This window comes from Pelodiscus sinensis, chromosome 3 (assembly GCF_052426305.1).
Source record: "Pelodiscus sinensis isolate ZL-2025 chromosome 3, ASM5242630v1, whole genome shotgun sequence".
Taxonomy (NCBI): domain Eukaryota; kingdom Metazoa; phylum Chordata; order Testudines; family Trionychidae; genus Pelodiscus; species Pelodiscus sinensis.
The window spans coordinates 74,392,207-74,404,396 of NC_143054.1; the positions used below are offsets into that span (position 1 = coordinate 74,392,207).

Sequence of the window (12,190 nt, forward strand, 5' to 3'; positions counted from 1 at the left end):
CTCTATCACACTTGGGAAACCAACAGAAGAAACCACAGTGGAAAACTCTGCTGGAGTAAAATCATATGGATTAAGGCTAAGATTTTATTAAGAAGGTTTGTTGTTGTTCATAGTCATCCATCTTAATGCTGAGAGTAGTTTCTTGGTCCACTGCTTGTGGTCCCTTAACATTCAATCTGAGAAACACTTGATTAAAATGGGGTTAGTGCAAAATGCCTGCTTGAAATAGTAGCTTAATAAATCAACAGCCAGATACTTCCTGGTCATTTTTAAGGAATAAGCAATGCTATATAAGCTGTTAAATAATGTAATGCATCAGTTCCCGTATTTTACGCTTCATCTCAAAAACTGAATATGGAATTCCAAAGAAGGAGCTTCTCTCAAACAGCTGGTTGATGAATAAACCAAAAGGTAAATTTCAGTTTTGTAATGATACACCTCACTTACCAACCTATGGGATTGTTACCTTTTAATTTGTAAGTGTAGCTGTAAGATCCAGTCAGCATTAACTATATTGAATAAGAATATGCCAGAAGAGTAGTCAAATTTACTTAAATGGATTGGTAGTAGCACAAAAACTATGAAGTAAATCAACAAATTATCTGCAGAGAGCCTTTGATACTTTGAGTAATAGTTTTTCCCAGGTAAACATCCAGGCCATAAAAAAAGGAACAAAGAGAAAAATAAGGTGTCAGAAAGAAATGCAGATGGAAAGGAAGAATGGAAATTACATTGAAAAGCCATAGTCTGAATGATTCCAAATCATTACTTTGTTAGGTCAAACTCATACCATCATTGCTTTTCTTTGGATACAACTGGCTTCATGTTGACAGTCTGCTTTAATTGAAGCCTGTCAGGGTATTATAGCTGATGGTACTATAATCAGATAAAGCAAGACCTCATTTAAATAATGTGTTTTAAAGGTTTGTAGAGAATAAAGATAATTGGTTTCCAGAACTTTGTAGGACTGATCATCACTGTGACCTTAGAGGTACGAGAAGAAGTCAAGTATCTATTAATTGTCAGCAGGTATACTGAAAGTATATATATTTCTGAAAACTATCTGGCTTGCAATGATACCTCCATATCTGAACAAGAACATGTTGAGAATCAAAGCACCAGTTAAAAATGTGTTTTATAAAGTCAGTTCATATATATTGAAGTTGTCAGCAGGCTCACTTCTGTATTAATAAAGTAAGCAGCTGCTAAAGCAGCAGCTGAATGTGCTAGTGTTAGCATTTAATTTCTTCTTAATAGCTACAAGTCAGGCTTTTACAAGTGGGAAGCCTTTGTGTTATCTTAACTCAATTGTCTACTTTGCCTACCCACTCTGGACTTTATGAGGTGCTACTATGTTTGGCAAATGCAGTAAGAAGACTGAGGGAGTGTGTGAGACCTTCTGAATCTTAAAGCTGTAGACACAAATTTTGTTTGTGTCTTACAAATACAGAAAAAATTATACAATAATAACTGTCTAAAATCCTGTGAAAATCTAGTAAATGCTGCCTGCCTGCCTTTAATTTCTAAAGCTAAGATGATGTAATAGCAGAATTTTCAGCCCAATCTCAATGCCAAGTAAGAAAAAATCAAAATTAGAGTGGATGTAGTCTTGAAAGTAAATTAAAAAGCATAAATAACCAAAGCATAGGCACTGAAATTCTTTTCTTTGCAGAGGCCTAACACAGAATTTTTTATACCACTCAAATCCTGAATATAGGATATTAGGGGATTAAAGTATTGCATAGCCTTCCACTCTTTTGCACAGAATTAAATTTTACCCTAACAAATATAGGTCAAATTTTGCCTTCTGGTAACTAAGAAGATCTGTGTGGTTGTAAGGCTATAAATAAGAGCAGAAGTTAGCAATGTGAGACCCACTCAACTTTACTCTGCATATTATGTATGCATCTACATTGGTGCAATCACTGTTCACTCTTGCTATGCTGGGAAGCAGGCCTGGGGAGATTAAACTTAAAAATTACATTATTACAAAGAGGATGGAAAATCCATTTTTCCTTGATATATTTCAGAAGTCCTGAGTTCAAGATTTCATTTTACCCTCCAAGAGTGATCAGCATGCAAGTGTTTCAAGTGCCCTTACTGTTGAAGTGGAAAAACTAAATCCTGACACCTTATTCCAAACTTTCTGATTTTGTGTAGTCTGATCAATACAATCAATTCATCAACATACTGTTAATAAAATGAGAATTGCTTTTACAGACCCTAAATTATATTCTTTTGAATAAGATGAAACCCAAAGAAGAACTAACAAGGTTACATGATCCAAAAGCCAATGGTCATCTAGTTTGCTTACCGTGGAAGTGAAATTGAATCTGTTACTCATGCAGCATTCTTCCCCTCAACATTTGGTTATTTTTATAAAGTAAAACATGTTTCGACCATTTCTGATGTTGGTTTTGCAAACTGAAACCCTACCAAGAAGGTTTTACAAAACCACACCCCAAAATGGCCGCATTGCCCCATCACCAAATGTTTATAGAAATTAATCAGTATTCTTAAAGTACAGTTCATTAAATGGATAACATAACAGCTGCTCAGAGAGGTATGTTACAGTGTTAACTTTCAACATAATGTACTAGTAATAACATAAGTGTATGTTGTGGCACTGCTCTAGAATTATAAGTGAAACATTAAAAAAAAATACGGAGATATACACCTGTTTCATAGAACTGGAAGGGACCTTGAGAGGTCATCAAGTCCAGTCCCCTCTCATGGGAGGACCAAGTACTTTCCTTGACAAATTTGCCCCAGGTCCCTAAATGGCCCCCTCAAGAACTGAACTCTCACAACCCTGGGTTTAACAGACCAATGCTCAAACCCCTGAGCTATCCCTCCCAGTTAAAGTCAACGGGTGTTGCATGCATGGACTGAGATTCATATAAATTAATCTCTTGTGTGCTGAGTTTGTATGCCAAATTTCAACTTAGTGCAAAGTAAAGTATGATTGTCTTTACTTTTCCCTGACCCTCACTTCATGAAAAATAGGCTCAAAGTCAGTAATAATGCCATATGGTATAATTAAAATATTAAAAAGGAAGGGAGGATTTACTTTGCCTGGGAGGCTTTGCCAATGGGATAAATCCTGCCCTATCTATGAGGTCTCTGCATGAACTCTCTGGCTCTCGCATAACAGTAGTAACTATGGAAGAGAGAGACATCTCTGCTGCTGTGGATCAGGGAGGACAGAGTCAGGATTCTAGCCCAGTAGGATGGAAGGAGAATCAAGCAACCCCAGTGTCACAAATTCTTCTGAGAGAGATCTGTCAGACACCAGCAACATACACTCACTGTACTCAGGTAATAGGCAGTGAGCAGATCCCATGTCCCAATTCAGAAATAAGGGGATGAGTGGTGGAAAGGTCTAGCAGTCATCCAGAATATCCAAATTCCTGGAAAATAAAACAGGTGGACATAAACTAGGGCCACCTTGCCTCGGTGGATTTGAATGTGTGTGAAAGGAAAGGGTGGGTCAGGAGAACATCAAAAGGAGAACATCAGGGCCCCTGTAGCCAGTTTACAGAGTCAGAGTAATCACCCTACTACTTTTCATCTCCCCAATGACACACTCCAGGGGTATCCCTCAAGGATGAGATGTGGTAACAGGTTTCAAGCATTCATCAACCCTTATTGAAAGTCTTTGGAGAAACAGGGCCATGGGTGTTTGATCCTGCTCTATGGCCTTCTCAAACATCTTGATTTTATCATTGTCCTTCTCTGTTTTATTAAAATAAGAGCTCTTATGAGTGGCAGAGTGCAGGATAATTTTCTAAATAAATCCCTGCTTCATTCTGGAAATGCTTAACACCCTTTATTTAACAAAAGACACTTAATATCCTTTTTTATAAATACTTTCACAATCTTCTTTTAAAGTGATACAATTCTCATATTGCACAGGTACAATTGTATTGATTCAGGTTTCTCTGTTCCCACCCACTCACACATATCTAAGGGAAACTGACCATATTTATTCTTGTGTTCCTCTACTGAAGTCAGCGGTACAACACTGATATGAACTTGGCACTCAGCCCTGTTCAGTTTGTAGTTTTGCTTTTTCCTTTTAAAGAGAACACTTGCTGAAGAGTTTATTGAGTATAGTGGAGATAATGTACCTTATTTTTAATTAATAAAATACCATTCTCCACAGGTATGATATCTGCATGATTATATTTTCTCTCAGCCAGTCTAGATGTTGAACCTTTTCTTTTTCCTTTTGAGAATTTTACATTGTATATTCACTTTGTTGGATTCTAATGTAAGGTTACTGGGACCAAGTCAACAGAATCAGTGGATTTTCGCAAGAGATGAATTTGGCCTGTCTTATTCTTTACTTTTTTTGCTATAATATATCATATAAGAACTCTGTGCTTCTGAAAGCAAAAGTCTAACAGTATTGACTAAAGCAGCCCTAATTCAAGTTTCCATTTGTAGCTTGACCAATACCCTTCAATTCCAGTTTGTAAGCCCCCTGCTATTGCAGTGATTTGTCTGTCTTGAAAAGAAGCTGCTACCGTAAGATTGTCAAATTATATGGTGGCTTTGTGATAGGACAAAGCAATTGGCTGAGTCCACAACATTCATTTTTACTTGTGATTTGAGTCAGGATTTAAACCTACGTTAATTTTTTCATGCGTTGTAAAATGTTCTACCCTAAGATGGGCAGGATACTCTGATTTTTGAACATACTCATTAAAATGTTGCTATGAACTCAATAAAGAAAATAAATTTTCATCTTTACTCCTTCAGGATTATCATATTGCCCCCCCTTCCCCAAAAATGGTTCTTCCTGTTTGTTCCTGCATGCTTAATACTTTTTAGATCCTTTAATATTAACTTTAAATAAGAAAGACAGAGTAGAAATAATTATTAAAATGCTTTTCATATTGTATCAAAAATCTCTGAAACAGTAAGTAATTGATTGGATGTATCACAAAAGCTATAGATGTTCACTTTTAGAGCACAGGAATGTTTTTCTAAGTTCCAAACCCTTGTATCTTTTATGTTCAGAGCTGACTGCTTTTCTCTGTAATTGAAAGAGTTATGCAATACTTTGTACTATTACATGCTCATCTTGGGTTGCAGAGTGCTTTAAATTCAGGCGATCTCTGCAGAAAACATCATTGTATTAAAAATCCAGTGCTGTTTTACGATTGGAAACTGTGCTTCTAATCTGTTTTCTCTCTAACTCAGTGCTGAACCAATACCTTAGAATGGTATGAGATGACAATGAAATCTTTTGAATCAGACAAAAAATAAAGGTTGTGATTACCATTGTAAATAGTCATGCTTATCTCTCAAGAGTAGAACATTATAGTCCCAATCCTGTCCAAATTACAATACAGATAATTCAATTATATTTATCTGTAGTCTTCCCACAGTTTTACCTGCATATGTTATCTTCCTTCTGATTACATTCCAAACCATTACTAATAATTAGTTGTGTACTAATTAAGAGCTTCTGTCACTTTGCACCACACAGGTGATAGGAGTGGTTAAAATGAACTTTGTGTGTCTGTTGTGTTTTGTATTGCACTTTAAATTTGTAAAACACTTTAATATATTTTACATAGTGACATCTCCCCTACATATATACAAGAGCGGTAGTGAACAGGTTATTATTTATTACTGTAATGTCCAAAAACCCCAATAAATGTTGCGGTTCCATTGCACACTCATAGTATTGCATTAAGGAGATACCACCCAAAGTCATTTATATCAGCTTATATATATCACTGGTTTAAAAGAAAATTGACCCTCCAATAGGTGTCATAAGCACTGTTTTGGAGCTATTGTACTTTTAAAATTATATGATGTGATGTAGAATTTCTCTGTATTAAAAGCACATTGGGGAGATTTTTTTAAAGCCTCATGTTGAGATCACAGGGAAAAAATTCCTGTTGCAGAATACTTCTCATAAGAATGGCCATACTGGGTCAGACCAAAGGTCCATCTAGCCCAGTCCAATACCAATACTAAGTTCTTCAGAGAGAATGAACAGAACAGGTAATCATCAGGTAATCCATCCCCTGTCCTCTATTCCCAGCTTCTGGCAAACAGAAAGTAGGGTCACCATCCTTACCAATACTCATAGATAGACCTATCCTCCATAAACTTACCTAGTTCTTTTTTTTTAATTTAGCCTTCACATCCTCTGGCAAAGAGTTCCACAGGTTTGCTGTGCTTTTGTGCTTCCTTTGATTGTTTGTAGTCTCTACTATGGAGCACTTGCAGTACGTTAAGTTTTGAATTGGATTCTGTCTGTTTCCACCAGTGCTTTGCTGGTGAGATTCTATGGGCAATAGTCAGAGCAGTAGCTGTCAGTAGAAATGGGACAAACTTTGATGGGGGAGAAGTGTGTATGCCTGGCATGATTCCAATATCTTAACCACCATCTAGGCCAGCAAATGGGATTGAACCTGGGACTCCAGAGCTAAAAGCATGAATTAAAGAGGAGAGGCTCCCCAGCAACAACTCAGCTTCTACAGATCAATTACTAAAAGAAGGCTGTAACATACCCCCTTGCCTTTGGGTTATACCCGCACAGTGTGGTGACATCACTATTCACAGGCCAGGCCCATTGCCGATGGCAAATCTCTGTTGATTCCACCATTGTCTTCAGTGTGGGAATACCTGCATTTGCTGTTCCCCTACCACTTTCCACAACAACTGAGAGAGTTGCAAATGAGTAGGAAGTAAATGAGACCAAAAAATAGAGGAGTAAAAATAGAGGTTCAAAATGATATTCCATATTTCACTCATTTGGTGCTCAATTTGATAGGTTCTGTCACACACTGCTGCTGTGTCTACATTGGCAAGATTGCGGCCACTTTTGCGCAAAATCTTGCCACCTGTCTACACTGGCCGCGAGTACTTGCGCAAGAATACTGACATTCTAATGTATAAAATCAGTGCTTCTTGCACAAATACTCTGATGCTCCCGCTCAGGGATAAGCCCTCTTGCGCAACTGTTCTTGCAAGTCGACAGGCAACGTTAATTTCTTGTGCAAGAAAGCCCGATGACTAAAATGGCCATCAGAGCTTTCTTGCGCAAGAGAGCATCTACACTGGCATGGATGCTTTTGCGCAAAAGTACATCTCTTGCGCAAAGGCACATGCCAGTGTAGAAGCTCTCTTGTACAAATACTTTAACGCAAAACTCTTGCGTTAAAAATATTTGCAGAAAATCATTCCAGTGTAGACGTAGCCTGCCAGGTTTGAAGATTGGGAGATCCATGTTACAGTCATTAGAAACATATGTACATCTGATACCATATTTGTAAGCAAGTCCTTGAGCAGATCATTTCTGTTGTTCAAAACTAAGAATCAAAATAACATTAAAATTACCATTGTCAGTTATACAAGAATTTAGTGCTTGAGAAAAGCATTGGCATTAGACACCATTTAAAAGTCATTTTATCCAAAGTACATGTACAGATAGGTGCTGGAAATACAAACTTTGGCCTGCCTTGCAAATGTGCCTTAAATGATTTCCTTTTGGATAAAGGTTAAGGATAGGCGCTCAGTTCAGTATCTAAGGCTTGTCATTGGGTCTACTAATAAAGATGCATGTTGTGTAAATTGTGATGCCAACTGAATTCCATTGGACTTCAAAACTGGAGGGCAAAAACAGCTAGCAGGATATTGTCCTTAAGGGATGCATGTTTTCAAACAGGGGATTCAGTCACATGACTCCCATTAAATATATGGCCCTTTACTAGATGGAAATGGTATTGATTATATATGGTGAACCTCAGAAAACTGGTAGTTTCTGGTCTGGCAACATCTTACTCCTGGACCAAAGAGCCCAGGAGCCTAATGGTAAGAAGACCAGCAGCCCAACTGGAGGCAGTGGGACTGGAGCCCCACAAAAGTGATGGTAATGGGCCAGAGAACCCCAGCAGCCCGTGGCAGCACAAGGCTGGAAGAAGAATATGTTTTGCTGGCATGGTAGCAAGGGGACAGAGAAGTCCACAGACTGCTGCAGCATGGAACTACGGAATCTGGTCACCCATGGAAGCAGCAGCGCAGAGCTGGGTAAAACTAGTCACCCACATTAGTGCAGGGCCAGGGAACCGTGGCAGTGTGGGGCTGGAGCCTTGAGTACCCTGAACACCCATGGAAGCCTGGAGCCGAGAGGGCAGGGACTGGAGGGTGGTGGAAGCAGGATAGACAGCCTGACTGAGGGAGAAGAGGAATATAGTAGACAAATTTGGAGATAAGAAAATAGGAAGGAAGATCAGTGTAGATGGGATCAAACTAGAGAACGTAGAAAAGTTCACATATTTGGGGAGCAACATGACATATGATCTAGACTGTATGAAGGAAATAGCGACTAGAATAGCGAAAGCAAGAGTGAGTTTGAAGGCGATGGATAAGATCTGGAAAAATAAAGCGATTAGCTTAAGAATGATGCTGAGCATCTTGAAAACATGTGTTTAGCAGCATGTTGCATGGATGTAGGAAATGGGTGATAACGAAAGATTCAAAGAGAAGGATATTGACATTCAGGAGGAGTTGTTATAGAAAGATCCTGAGAATAGGATGGATGCAGAAGGTCACCAGCGAGGAATTATACAGGAAGATACAGCTGAAAGAGAACCTACTGCAGAAGGTTATACAACAGAAAGATATTCGGGCATATCTGCAGAATGAACGATGAGCAAAAAGTTAAGACCCTGGTATTTGGCATAATGGATGGTCCGAATAGGAGAGACAGACCCTACAGAGAATGGGTAGATGATATAGTAGATTGGTGCGGAGCTAATCTACAGAAACTAAGCCACTCTGCACTGGACAGGGAAAGCTGGAAGGAAATAGTGAGGGAGGCACTGGACACCAGCAGGCATGGAGCTCATGGTAGTTGATGATGATGATGAGGAGGACGATAAAAGGCAGAGGGCCAGCTGGCTTGGCGCTGTTGGCAGGGGACACCTCCCCTGGTTCAGAAAATTCTCTGGTCTCAACATTGCTGGACCAGGGAGGTCCAACTTGTTTCAGTAATATCATTAATAATGCAGAATTATTTCTGTTCTATAATATATGTGCTAATAAAACTCTTCCCTATGTCCCAGTTTCTGTGGATATTAAACAGAAGCTACTAAATCTAGACATTTAAAAAATTAGCAGGTGCTGCTAACTTAAAACCAAGAGTTTTGAAAGAGCAGGCAGAGGATCTTGATGGATTGTTAATGTTTATTTTCAATACATCTTGGAGAACTGGGGAAGTTCCAAATGACTGACAAAAAAAGCTTATGTGACAATTTTTCAAAGGGGCAAATGGGATGACCTGGTAATTATAGGCCTGTAACCCTGACATTGATCCCTGTCAGGATAATGGAGAGGCCAATATGGGACTCACTTAATAAAGACTTAAATTAGGGTAATGTAATTAAGGCAAATCAATATGGGCATATGGAAAATCAAACTAAATTGGTATCTTTTTATGAGATGGCAAGTTTTATTGATAAAGATATCAACATTTTTATCAATTACCTGGAAGAAAACATAAAAATAAACTGATAAAGTTTGCAGAGGACACAAAGTTTAGTGATACGATTAATAAAAATTAGGACAGGACACTTGGACAAAATAATCTAAATTGCTTGGTAAACTGGGTGCAAGCACACAATGTAATTTAATACCACTAAATGTAAAGGTATACATCTAGAAACAAATAGTATTGGCCATCCTCACAGGATGTGGATCTCTATCCTGAGAAGCCATTACTATGAAATGGATATGGGAGTTCTGGAAGACAAATATCTGAACATGAGTTCCCAGTGTAATGCTACAGCCAAAAGAGCTAAGGCAGTCCAGGAGTACACAATCAGGGGAATTAGAGAGGTTATTGTGGGGCACTGGTAGAACTGCTGCTGCAGTATTGTATCCAGTTCTGGTGCCCTCAAATCAAGAAGGAAGATAAATTTGGGGAGAGTTCTGGGAATAGTCACAAGAAGGATGAAGGATAAAAGAAAAAGCCTTAAAACGACTGAGTTCTTTGAAGTTTCAGGGGGTAGCCAAGTTAGTCTGTAACAGGATAAACTTAAAAAACAGCGAATATAAATTCAAAGACCTCAAATTGTCTGGTAGCACTTTATAGACTAACAAAACATGTAGATGGTATCATGAGCTTTTGTGGGCAAGTGGGCTGTGCTCACGAAAGCTCATGATACCATCTACATGTTTTGTTAGTCTTTAAAGTGCTACCAAACTATTTGAGTTCTTTGAATCTATATACTTAGCTGGAGCTGCTAGAGACTTTCTCCACTGTAGATCTCTTTCTCTGTGGGGAGGGAAGTTGCCATCAACAAGGAACTGCCAGAGAACATTCCCACTGTCTCTCTGCTGAGTGAGTTTTTCCCTACACTAAGGAAAGGTTCCAGCAGCAGGATAGTACACCGATAAAGAGATGTGAAGCTTGGGTGGGTAGAGAGCTATGCAAGGTACGTACTTGCATCCATATCCATACCAATCAAGTGTATCTGTACTTTTCTCGCCTAAGCCATGCTTCATCGTCCACACTGCTGTTTATATTCCTATTATGGGGCTATGCTGGTATGTCCACTTCAGGTCACTAAACAAAGCATGCCTTGTAGACCTTCTTTGAGTCTTGTAGCTTAATCACTGTGCCTTACCTGGTAAAATGAGCAGTTCTGGGCTTGAATGATCATGTATCTTTTACAATATCAATTGCAATGTTTACACGTGCAGACTTCCTTCTTGATTTTAGAAGATATGCAACAGTATCTATTGTCTGGGTCCATGGAAGTGATACTTCCATATCAGTTGTGTGTGTTGTGTTGGGCACAATGACAACAAAGAGTCTTTCATCATGATCAAGAGTGGCATTAGTAAAAGGTGGCTCACAAATATTGATATTCATCTCTCCTATGATGTAACATTTCTACAGTAGGGCGTAATTAATACCTTTTAGGTTTGAGTGTCAATGGAAATTGAAGGTGGTATGCAGTATTGAGCCACTGGTAAATAACATGCATAATGTTACTTGACCTTGCATAAATAACAAACATATACATGGAGTAAATTCAAAGACATTATAAACATGTATAGGACAGATGAAATAGAGTATGTAGATTGTAGAACTTTATGAAATGGTATGCAGCAAGCACAAAGTAATTCAACTCAGAAAAATGTATTGATAATTGAAGTATATAGAAACAAATCATATGGAATTTTTGGCTATATCCACAATACAAACCAAGAAAACTATATTAATCTATACCACATCATTATAAATTAAAAAAAAAAAACCTATAGATCTACTGTATCATTTAGGCATAGGATTGACATTTTGAATATAATATGGGATTTTTCGTAGTAGCTACAGCATCTCTCTCTTTACATCTATCTCTCTATAGCCTACTATATAATCTGGCTAATATGCATCTTCTTAACTTAGATCCTTTATTATCATCCCACAACATTGGCAGTCTTTCATCCACCATCAATTCAAATTTTATTGGTCAATTCTATAGACAGACTGCATGTTACTTGTCATTATTTTTACAAAATACAATATATTTTGTATTTTGCAATGATTTTTTGACATAATTAAAACTAAATTGCACTGACAAAATACTTTTTTGTTTTTATATTTAATTGTTCACTTACTCCTAGATCAAAAACTTCAGTACTTTGCAATGAGGTCACCTAGTCATTCATGCAAATTAGTAAGGATATAGCTACATAGCTAGAAATTGTCCCCTATGATAGTTTTGCAGGTGCAGCATATATAAAAACAGTAATTACTTTAGATTGTTAATTGTCACATAAAACTGTGTTGTACAAAATATTCTCCTGATAAAATGAACATAAGCAACTTTCTCCCTCCCGATTCCCAGTTCCTCCACCCATTTCCATACAAAGCTATTTAAAAGTTTTGCAACCAGTCTGGAATATCATTCCTTGTTTTGTTTGTATGTTACTTTTTAATGATTCCCATTGAAGTTAATTTGTCTACTCTTGGAACAAGATGCAAGTAAAGGAATCAGAATCTCTTTCTAAATGTATAGATATAAGATATTATGGGCCTGTTTCTATTACATTTTTGGAGCTAAACTAGTAATATGGTCAGAGGAATCATACTCTATGGCTATGTCTACACTGCAATGCTATTTCAGGATACCGAAGTATTCCTAAATCGCTATCCCGC

General features: G+C 37.8%; 1 protein-coding gene across 3 annotated transcripts in view; it reads left to right on the forward strand.

Moving 5' to 3' along the window:
* Window positions 1-12,190, forward strand: part of GRIK2 (glutamate ionotropic receptor kainate type subunit 2) — a 622,020-nt gene that overhangs the window by 405,262 nt on the left and 204,568 nt on the right. The window lies entirely within an intron of this gene.